The sequence below is a fragment of the Macadamia integrifolia genome, unplaced genomic scaffold (assembly GCF_013358625.1).
Source record: "Macadamia integrifolia cultivar HAES 741 unplaced genomic scaffold, SCU_Mint_v3 scaffold1784, whole genome shotgun sequence".
Taxonomy (NCBI): domain Eukaryota; kingdom Viridiplantae; phylum Streptophyta; class Magnoliopsida; order Proteales; family Proteaceae; genus Macadamia; species Macadamia integrifolia.
This window is the reverse complement of record NW_024868350.1, coordinates 10,600-21,689: the sequence shown is the minus strand read 5'-3', so window position 1 is coordinate 21,689 and position 11,090 is coordinate 10,600.

Below are 11,090 nucleotides of genomic sequence, written 5' to 3'. Positions count from 1 at the left end.
TGTTTACCATTTAAGCATCCTATCACGTCAAGTGAACAAAAACAAATTTTCAATAAATTTCTTGACTATTTGGTGACAAACGACTTTCAAATTTTACAATCTTCTGGATATTCTTTCCGGAAGATACTGCTTAGACCAAGAGATGTCTGATTATGACTGCGCATTACACAATAAGAAATTTTAAAAAAGAGCTGACGCTGCAAATTGGTATCTCTACACGGTCATAAAATCATTCCTTACTCCGTTTGGTTCCCGTTTAAACGAATTGATTTGGTTTGTATAAAAAATTTTAGGTAAAATTAAAATCAAATCATTTAATAAATAATTTCATATATTAAAATCAAAATTATTTTTAAATGAGTTTAAAAGGTTTTATTTTATTATGTTTACTAATTTTTTTTATCAAACAACTTCTTAACTTTGAAAATTTTCAGTGAACTGAATGTAATTTGGAACATTGAATTAAATTGTTTATTATTTTTTATAAATATTTTTTAATGTAAACTTAAATTTTTTTTAATTAAAATATAAGTAAGTTCAGCATTAAATGATTTAAATTTATTACGCATATATTAATCAATCTAATGATTTATCAACAATTTGAACTTTAAAACTAAAATCGAATCAGGGTTTTATTTTTAAAATTAAAATCAAACCATTTAATAAATGATTTCATGATTTTATTATAAATAATTTATTTGATTAGATTTTGATAAGTGAATTCAATTTCAAATTCACATCATTAACTGGACGGAAAAAATTAAATGTACCATATAATGGTGATAACCGACAATCTTTTATTTCTTTTCTTTTCTTCTCATGGCTAGCAAACACAGCCTTAGTGACACAGGTGCCCTCCACATGGCAGTAGAGGTCACCCATGTGGAGATTTTTCTCTTTAGGCATAATTTAGATCTGTTCTGGACCTAGACAAATTTGGACCCAGCTGTGGTGGATAGGAAGTGATGTTGATGCCTATGATGAATTTGGTTTAAACTTTTTTAATATACCTATAGTTGAAGATGTCTAAACATTATTCAGATTGTGATCTGATACAAATTCGATTCTTCATTGGATTGATTTACACTGAAGTCGATAGTTTTTCCAAACGCAATTTTATGTGGGTTCTGAACCTTAATCTAAGTGGCAGATTCTTTATCTATTTGAGATCTTTCAAGTTGCAGTCCCATCCAAAAAAATTCAATTTGGTATGATTTTGGAATGAATTAGAAGCTCAGTGACAGGCGACTAGGTAGTTGAGTTTTAGCATAAGTCTAAGGCACCGTTTGATAACGTTTCTAGAAACGTGTTTCTACGTTTTCCTATTTCCAGAAACGGAGAAATTGGGTAAATACCGTTTGGTAAACTGAAAGGGAGAATTGCAGAGGACTTACTTAGGTATGAATTTGGCTTTGTTTGGCTTCGATTGGTGTTGGGTGGGACCAAGAATGCTTGGATTTGACTGTTTAGGTTTTGGATTCGGACAGTGTTTCGATTTCTAGTTTAGGCCTTGAACTGAAAATTATGAGAAATTTTGAAGAATGAGGAATTGATCGAACATATATGGTCTTCTTTTCTTTTCTTCTGTCTCCACTCTAGACTTCCCAAATCATGAATTAGACAATGTATACTTCTGTTTCCTTTTTCAAATTGCACAAGTAATGATTTTCAGGAGATAATAGGGATTGTTCTCATGGATTAATTTGAAACTGTTAGTTCATATCTATTCATGATACAGTTTTTTGTTTTTTGTTTTTTTGTTTTTTTGTTTTTTTGTTTTTTTGTTTTTTTGTTTTTTTGTTTTTTTTTGTTTTGGGGCCTTGATTTTGATTTTATTTACTTGGTTGGTTGTTGGCATTTCAAAATGGCATTATATAGCTAATATAGTTGAAGTGTCCATTATTTTCAAAATGGCCTTGGTTTTGAGAATTAATTGAGGGGCTAGGCTTTATTTTCTTGTTCAGATATTGGTGGGGTGAAAGGCACTGTTGATTCTAAGAAGGTTGGGAACATTCTCAGCTTGTTCTTTGTGTAGTTTGTATTCATAGTTTGGAATATGGCAAAGTCTTAAACATCCCATCTTTGTTTTTGTTTTTTCTGAGTTTGATGATGAGTAGCAAAGTGAGTGGAGCGAGGGAAGACTAGAGGAGGAAAAACATTGGCCTTGAGACCTGTGGGAGCGAGGAGTTGGGACTTGAATTGCTAGAGTCCAGGTCTGCTTGTGTCTGTGTGGGTTTTGCCTTGTTACTTGAAATGATCTGTTTTTCACTACTTCTTTTAATCCGTTTCTACCTTGTTGGCTTCTGGTTTCCTCATTTGAGATTGGGTTTTTTATTTTTTTTATTTGTTTATTGGGTTTCTATTTTATATTTTTGAGTTGATGAATGAGGAGTGGGTTTGTTTAGTCAATCTGTTATGGGTTATAGTTTAAGGGGATTTCTGTTTCATTTCTGACAATCCAAATCTTGGAAGTTTGAATGGGAAAGCAAATAAAAATTGGTACTGAACCTGTTTTATATTTCATTTTTTTTAAATTCTGAGTTCTAAATGTATTGCAGATCTGAGTGTCAAACTACAGTATAACATAATACAATACCAGAAGAGGCCCATTTGTTAGAATTCTGAATCAATTGAGCTAATGGAGCTTTGGATCTGATGGCCACAATTATGCAAAGAAGCAATTTTCATAGCTAGAGGATCAATTGGATAGTTTCTGCTAATTTGTTTCTGTACTCTTATAAGCAATATATGGACCTCTCTCTCTTTGGGGTTAGTTGATTATTTACAGTGCATCATGGGACTTGTTCTTCATGGTTCTGTTTTTATTTTTTCTGACTTACATCAGCTGGGTTGGATTCCACATTTCATCAAGCCTTATGTCCTGTAGCAGCCCTACTTACTTTTGCTAAAAAAATTATTTTGGCTTTGCAGTAATTTACACTTCTTTCCTTGCTACTTTTGAAACCCGCATAAGTTGTAGTTTTTGTTTTCAAGCGTTATTGCATGTCAAGTTTCATATTGTGGAATATTGAATGGGTCTCTTTTAGATAGGCAATCATGTCAGCCAGCTCTTGGAGAGAATAGAAGGTTTTCATATGCAAAATTTTCAACGTAGTTGAAATCTAATTCTGGAACCTTGTGTACCAAGTGAAATCTCATTTTATTTCCTTTTCATTTTTTTTTTTTTTCCTTTGGTTTTGTGAGAGTGCTAGTCAATGCTTAGCATGGATCTACAAAATTGGTGTAATGACATTCTTGCAACCATCCAATGCTGCTGTGATAGACCAAACTGAGTTGAGAATGCAGAAATTTTGCCTTACCCTAGAAGGCTTTCTCTATGGCCATTATTAGGCTCTAATACCCTAATTTGTTTTGCACCCACACCATCTTCCCCTCTTATTTATAAATTTCCATTCTATTCTTAAAATTTCAATGTGATACTAAAAATTAGTGAGTTCTCTTGATCCTTTCTTTTTTTTTTTTTGAAACAAGGAAGACTTTGTGCTTCATCAATTTGCGTATCCATTTGAAGACTTTCAATTCAGGATATACTATAAGTATGTGATAAACAATAATGCAAACTGAATTTCATATGTGAAATATATACTTGCCAGATTATATATATGCATAATGCATATACTTTGCATGTTGTGAAATTCCCCTCCACATATTTATTGTGTATTTTTCTGCTATCTTTTTTTCTCTCTTTTCATCTATCCATTTCTTTGAATGGAATATATTGATACCTTATGCATTAGTACCATTTATGTGATTCTAAATAATTCATTACGTCGATAAATATTTGCTTAATCTATTATACATGTTCAGAGTTATGAGATCTCCAAGAACCCCTAACCCCAAAAGCACTACAATAATCTGGAATGAAGCTGAACTAAGAGCATTCATCAATCAAATGGTTGAGAATGTAAGGAAAGGTTTGAAGACCAACTCCACTTTCACCTAGATTGGATGGGAAAATATTTCAAAAGGGTTAGAAGCCAAATTCAATAGACCCTTTTCTAAGGAGCAACTTCGTAACAAGATGAACAAACTAATGAAGGAGTACAACAACTTCAGGTGTCTGTTAGACATGACTGGATTTGGATGGGATGCAAATGCTAGGATTGCTATAGCTGCTAATTATGTGTGGGAATCTGCTATTTAGGTATGAACATTTTTTGTCATATAATTGGATTACAATTTACTACTTCAACAAATGTGATGACCAATTCGGTAAATTTTGAATTATAGGCAAACAAAGGGCTAAGTATAGAAGAAATGGTCTTCCATGGTGGGCAGAGTTGTTAGAAATCTTTTCCGACTTAACTGCCAATGGGGATAGAGTTCTTTCGCAGACTACTGCCGTTACTCCTAGGTCCACTAACCTTGGTATTGATGATGATGATTTACAGGAGACTGATCATGATGATAGTGAAGGTTGTAGTGGCACACCCAACAAATCTACTCCTCCAAAGCGAGACCTTGACAGGACTCCTACGGAGCGTAGGAGGAAGAGCCAGACACGGATAGTCACGAACTCCGTTCAGGACTTCAAACAGTTTGTCCGATGGAGGATGGAAAAGGGCACCTCCTTTGCCACCTCTGTTGTTGTCTGACCTCCTGATCCTATTATTAATGGACCATATAGTATGATGAGCTCTCAGAAATTGTCGGACACTTTAGGTGAAATCTCGTCAAAGTTGTATGTGCTGGCTTAGCAGAAGATACACAGTGATCCTGGTTGGCGCATGTCTTTTGTGGAAGTGAGGCCAAATAGGAGGTTGTGGATGATACAGCATCTGAAGGAGTTGCCATGACTAGAATCAGTTTGTTAGTCATTGGTTTTCGAGACAGTTGGACTAGTTTTTTTTTTTTTTTTTAATTTTACATCACTCGTTTCGACTAACATACGTTTCTATCTACTCTTTTTTCTAGCAATGGTTTAAGGATTGGGATGCTTTGACTCCTGCTTCTTTGTTTGAATTTGTTTGCATGTGCTTGATGGTTACTGTTATGCAACCATGACTACACTTTAGATGGTGTATGCTTTTTCTACAATACTTAATAGAAGATGTTAGATATATAGTAGCAGATATACAGGTAATGCATGTGGTTTTGGATTACCATGATTCTAGAATTGTTGGATGATTTTTCTTAACTATTTGTTATAGGAAAGTAGGCACTCAACATATATACAGGAATGTTAATGATTGTCAACTATGATGCTTTTTGGATTGGTGTGTGTTGTTTTTAACTATTTCATACAGGATCATCGTTATTTCATCATTTAGATAGGAAAGTAAATAGTTGTGAATTATGATGATTTCTGGATGGGTGTATGCTTTTTAATAGGTTTGAAAATCTTGATTATAGGGATTTTACAACTAGGACAATTAAGCTAATGCTTATGGGTCATTGTAGGCAGTATTATGGATGTGTTAAATTTTTTTTTCTAACCATTAATGCTACACATTTTACATATAGGGAGTGTATGCTTCTGGTTTATTGAATGTGTGTAATAATTATAGGGATATCAAATCAACCTGATACCAACATCACAGGGTCATCTAGTGTTGATGATGACTTGATAATGTTATACCAATTCGAAAACATGCTCAGTACCTATAGGATGAGAGAATCTTTGAATGATAGTAGTTACATAGGACCTGTTAGGATAGTTGAGATTCTTACAGGACATGCAGATGTGTGCTACCAAGAGTTTAGACTTGAAAGACATGTATTTTTCAATCTGCGAGACAGAATGGTACATAAAGGCTGGTTAGAGGACAGTTGTTTCATTCGAGTAGATGAACAGTTAATAATGTTTCTCATGATAGTAAGTCAAGGTTTGAGTAACAAACAAACACAACGGAGATTCAAATGGTCAGGGCAGACGATTAGTGTTGTCTTCCACACAGTCTTGTAAGCTATGCTCAATTTGTCACTTGAGACAATCAGGCCAGCAAATCTTAAGGTGGTACCTCTAGAGATAACCAACAATCCAAAGTACTATCCATATTTCAAGGTAACTGAGACTTTTGGATTGAACTCCTTTTTTCAATGATTTCCCTGAAATTTTAGTGCACTTTACACAATTAAGTGGACTAACCTATGTGGACTGAAAATTAAGATTGCATTAGTGCTATTGATGGCACCCATATGAGTGCCATCGTACCTAGGTCGGAGGAGACACGTTATCGAAATCAGAAGAGTATGATCACACAGAATGTTATGTGTGCAAGTTCTTTCGATATGCGATTCACATTTATATATGTGAGTTGGAAAGGTAGTGCACACGATGCTAGGGTGTTTGAGGCAGCAAGAAGCAATGATATCTTAGGGTTTCCTCATCCGCCACCAAGTATAAATATCTTATTAAATTATAGTTGTCCTTTCGTATATGTATGATATAGAATAGGTATCTAATCCCATACATATTTCCCTAATAATTGAAGGCAAGTATTATGTTGTTGACTCGGGCTACACTAATCAACTGGGGTATTTAGTGTCATTCCTAGGACAAAGGTATCACTTTCAAGATTACGGTGAGGGTAGACCTGGGCCTAGAATAGCTAAGGAATTGTTCAATCACAAACACTCATCACTGTGGAATGTTATTGAAAAAACATTCAGTATATTGAAAAATAAATTCCACATACTGAGTAGAATGAAGGCATGCGACATTAAAAAACAGACAAGAATCATGGTCGTATGTTGTGGGATCCACAATTACATCAAAGAACAAGCAATTCAAGATCGGTTATTTAATGAGCTTGAAAGCAAACAACCTATGGAGAACCCTATGAATCATGATCCTCATGTGTATTGTGCTTCAACATCTGATACGTCACAAAGACGCTCAGTGAGACAAATGTCTATAGTGCGCCTAAATATAGCCAATCAGTTGGCTATATCTAGGAGAATGACTACGACTCCGTTAGATGGATCTTAAATGTTTGCCAATCTCATTCGTTTTATATTAAACATTTGAAAAAAAATTGAGTAAATGTTTTCATCCAATGTGTTTATATGGTGTAACTAATTAGTATTTTTTTTCCAAACATTATACTTTGGTATGATTTGTATTATTTGTGCTCTACAAATGTCTTCAAGTGACACCTTAATGGCAAGGTGTGAATACTGTAATGGGTTGCTCGAAAAGTTCACAACGAAACAAAGGCCCAATAGAGGTGGATCGTACTTCAAATGTCCGAAACATAATGAATTTTTTATGTGGGTAAATGAATTTCGCTTATGTGATTATGGCGAGGGACAATGTAAGGTACGCATCGCTAAGACCACAACGAACTTTAATTGTCGATTCTGGTGTTGTCCTAAATCAACTGGGGTATAACTATTTTCCTTCATTTTTGAAAGTACATTTGACCTTTATTATGTGAATTATTGTGGTAATTCAGTTGAATTTAATTACAGGCCCAAGAATGAGGTTGCAAATTTTTTTGCTGGATTTCTAGTGACAGCAGTTCATCAAGTGCACATTCATCCGATTGTGGCATAAAGCAGTTTGATGGTTGAAGGCCACTCTTCTTCATTCTTCTTCATCAGCACCCTCCTCTGATTTTGTGAAGGGGTACTTGGAAAGAGCAATCAAAGGTGAAGATGATAAGTCTAGAGAATTGAAAAACAAGATTGATGTGTCTAAGGAAAAGAGAAGGATATATACAAATATCCTGGATGCAATTAATAAGATGGACATAAACAAAGGTGACAGTTAGATGGTCATGACCAACTGCTGAAAATAATGTATGACATTTGGCATACTCGGATGGTATTGTATTATTAATATGTTTTAGTAACAAGCACAACATGATGTAAGTTAAAATATGGACAATTGGAAGGTCGTTCGGTCGCTTGTATCCTTGGTCGGAATAAGGGTTATGAGATTCTCTAAAACTTAACAAATGTGAAACATCAACTCATGTCAAAAACGTTCCCAGAAACAACATTTATCAAACACCAAAGTCAATCGGAAATGTTTCTAGAAACAAGTATTATCAAACACTTTCTTTTTTGTTTCTGCCATTTCTTGAAACAGAAACGGCAGAAACGTTATCAAACGGTGCCTAAGAAGGTTATTGGTTTGATCCTACCACACCTACCTTCTTGAAATATAGTAATAGTCGGTCAGTAGTTAATGATAAATGTGGCCAAGTGGCCCCTTCGTGAGTCCATAAAAAAATGTGGTATAATTTATATTTCCATTTTGCATTGATTCATGAAATAATCGACAAATAGATATAGAAATTGCAATTGTTTTGGTTACATCAATCTGAAAATATTTTAAGAATAGGAAATTCATTTGGTAGTTCAATTTTTGAGAATAGATTCTCTATGTTTCTTTGAGAGAAAGGTGGTGACCAAGGCTGGCAGGGTCGAGAAGGGTGGTGGGGGCGAGAAGGGATTGCAGTGGTAGGTGGTCGGTGGTGGTGGTGTTTGTGGTGGTAGCATGATTCTGCGGGCATGGTGGTGGTGTGACCGTCAGGAGAATAAAAGTGCAGTGTTTTTATTTTAACGTGAATTATTGTTTTACCCATCAAATTAACCATGTTCTCATTAAAGTTAAGAATGAAATTAATTTTAATTTCAAAATTGAAATAAAACTTCTGCTACTTTAGAAATTCTATTCTATTTAATTTCTATTATAATGAAGAAATCAAGCGTAATAGTCATAGATAGGTTTTAGTCAAGCATACATCTAGAGATGACACCCTAAATCAGCTTCCTAGTGATGATATCCTAACTCAGCTTCCATGAACTAGCCTAGTGTTTTTTATAGGGCTCCGCCCCCCCTTTGGGGTGAGGGTGGGGTCGGGTGGAGGAGAGGATGGGGGAGATGAGGATCAGGAGGCTAGAAACCAAGACCTCTCGAGACCGTAGGCTTTATTGCACCAATTAAGCAACACCAACTACGTTAGCAATTGTCCTCAACCTACCTAAACCAACCTAGTCGTCATCTGTAACACCAATTAAAGGATTTAAGTATGTAATTAGGCTTAAGGAGCAGGTTAGGTGTGCAGTCAAGTTTCCTAGAGTTAGCGGCTCAACCAATAGGTGGACTAGAATGGAAAAGACATAGGGTACTTTACCAAGTGGAGGAGAAGAGAGAAAGACACAGATTTAGGCCTACATCTAGCATATCCTTCCTTTCTTCTTAGATTTTAGGTTTTTTTGTTTTTTAGGTAGTTTAATGGAACCCTTAGTTGATCTTGAAATGGAGGCCAGATCTACTCACAACTTCCATCTTTGTGCTTTGAAGCAATTAGCATAAACAACAAACAAAAATAACTTCAGCACACCCAAAAAAAAAAAAAAAGGTATTCAACTTTGAGGATAACACAATCGTTGGATTTTGAATATCCTCCCTCTAAACAACCCAAAGATTAATATTCTTATTAGATTGAACATTATAAAGAAATTCAATATAGAAACCCATAGATTTACTTTTTTTTTTTGGAAACTTACCTGGACTTGTCTTCGGCTCTGTTAAACATACCACCAACGAGTTGTGTTTTTTAACTGTCTATCTCAAGGAAAGACTATGCCTTGCCATTATTTATGCCCCTTATATTTTCAATACACTATTTTCGTGATAATTTTAGTGGTTTTGGGCACCACACTTGGGATTGTGACCCCTCCCTTGTGAAATAGGAACATCACTAGATGTTTGTGAATATTGAGATAGTCCTACATCGACTATGGGTAACTCAACTATCTTGTATAAGAACCACAAGAGGCCACTCAACTTCAAGTCAATTGGTTTTAAGATGGAAGCTTTAACATGATATTAGAGCGAGTACATTGATGGATTCCTTGCCCGACACACGAAGACAGAAAAATAAAAGGCATGCACGTAAGGGGGAGTATTGAGATAGTCCCACATCGACTGTGGTTAATTCAACTATATTATATAAGAACCACAAGAGACCATCCCACTTAAAGCTAACTGGTTTTAAGATTGAAGCTTTAAAAGATGAATTATCTTATCAACCGTTGCCAATTCTTGAATACTCCTGGAAGCATCAAACTATCATGACCTGACCACCATGCCACCCAACATAAGATGAATCCCGCACTTCACCACCCTCTTCATGCAAAACCTGAGTATTGATTACTCTGTAGCTCTTGCATTCCTTACTCTGTAACCTCCTCTGAATTATCAGAATCAGACTTTTTGCAAACCCTAGGCCTCCACATTTTTAGTATTTATATTATATTTATTATTCTTAGTATCAATACTATCATCATTATCATAATTATGATTATCATCATCATCATCATCATCATCATAAACAAAGAGAAATTATTCTTATAATTGGACTATCAAATAGATTTCTTATTCTTAAAATATTTTCAATCGATGAAACCAAATAATTTCAATTTCTTGACCAAAAAATTATTTATTGATTTATCTTAAAATATCAATCTAAAATAGAAATCTAACCAAAGAGAACCTTAGCCAATTCTAGTTAAGCATACTTTTAGAGGTGACACCCTAACTAAGGACATTCTTGGCCAAATCAATGAAAATTATCCCAGTTTCCTGGGCTTCTTACAAGAGAGGTCACGGGCCATGAAAAAGCATCAACAATAGTGGCCTTTTTGCCAATGATCGAGTACTTGAAACCCAGGTGGTCTGGAATATCCAGAGGGTCCGTGAAGAAGATATTGGAAAGTTGCAAGGAATTGGAACTTTTGGATCTTAAGGATTGTTTGGTTTTGAATTGGCCATGAATACCCTTTGATATTCAAATTTTTTGAATAAAAAACTCAAAAATCATAGGCTTATAGAATTCTTTGTATCTTGTTTTCAAGTCCAATTTCTAGTGTTCTCACCCAATTTCAAGCTGATTTCGATATGGTTAAATAGGTAACAACGGATGCCAATCTCATGTGAAGTTGGAAAAATGTTGAACCTTGAGGGTGCCGCATGGCCAGCGGCCCATCCCTTATAGCCTGGTTAGGGAGGCAACATGGTTCAGCCCAAGAGAAATGAGGCATAAATGTGTATTGAATTGGGCTGGGCCTTTGGATCGGCCCAAGTGGCACACTGAAGTGTCGTAGACTGTAGC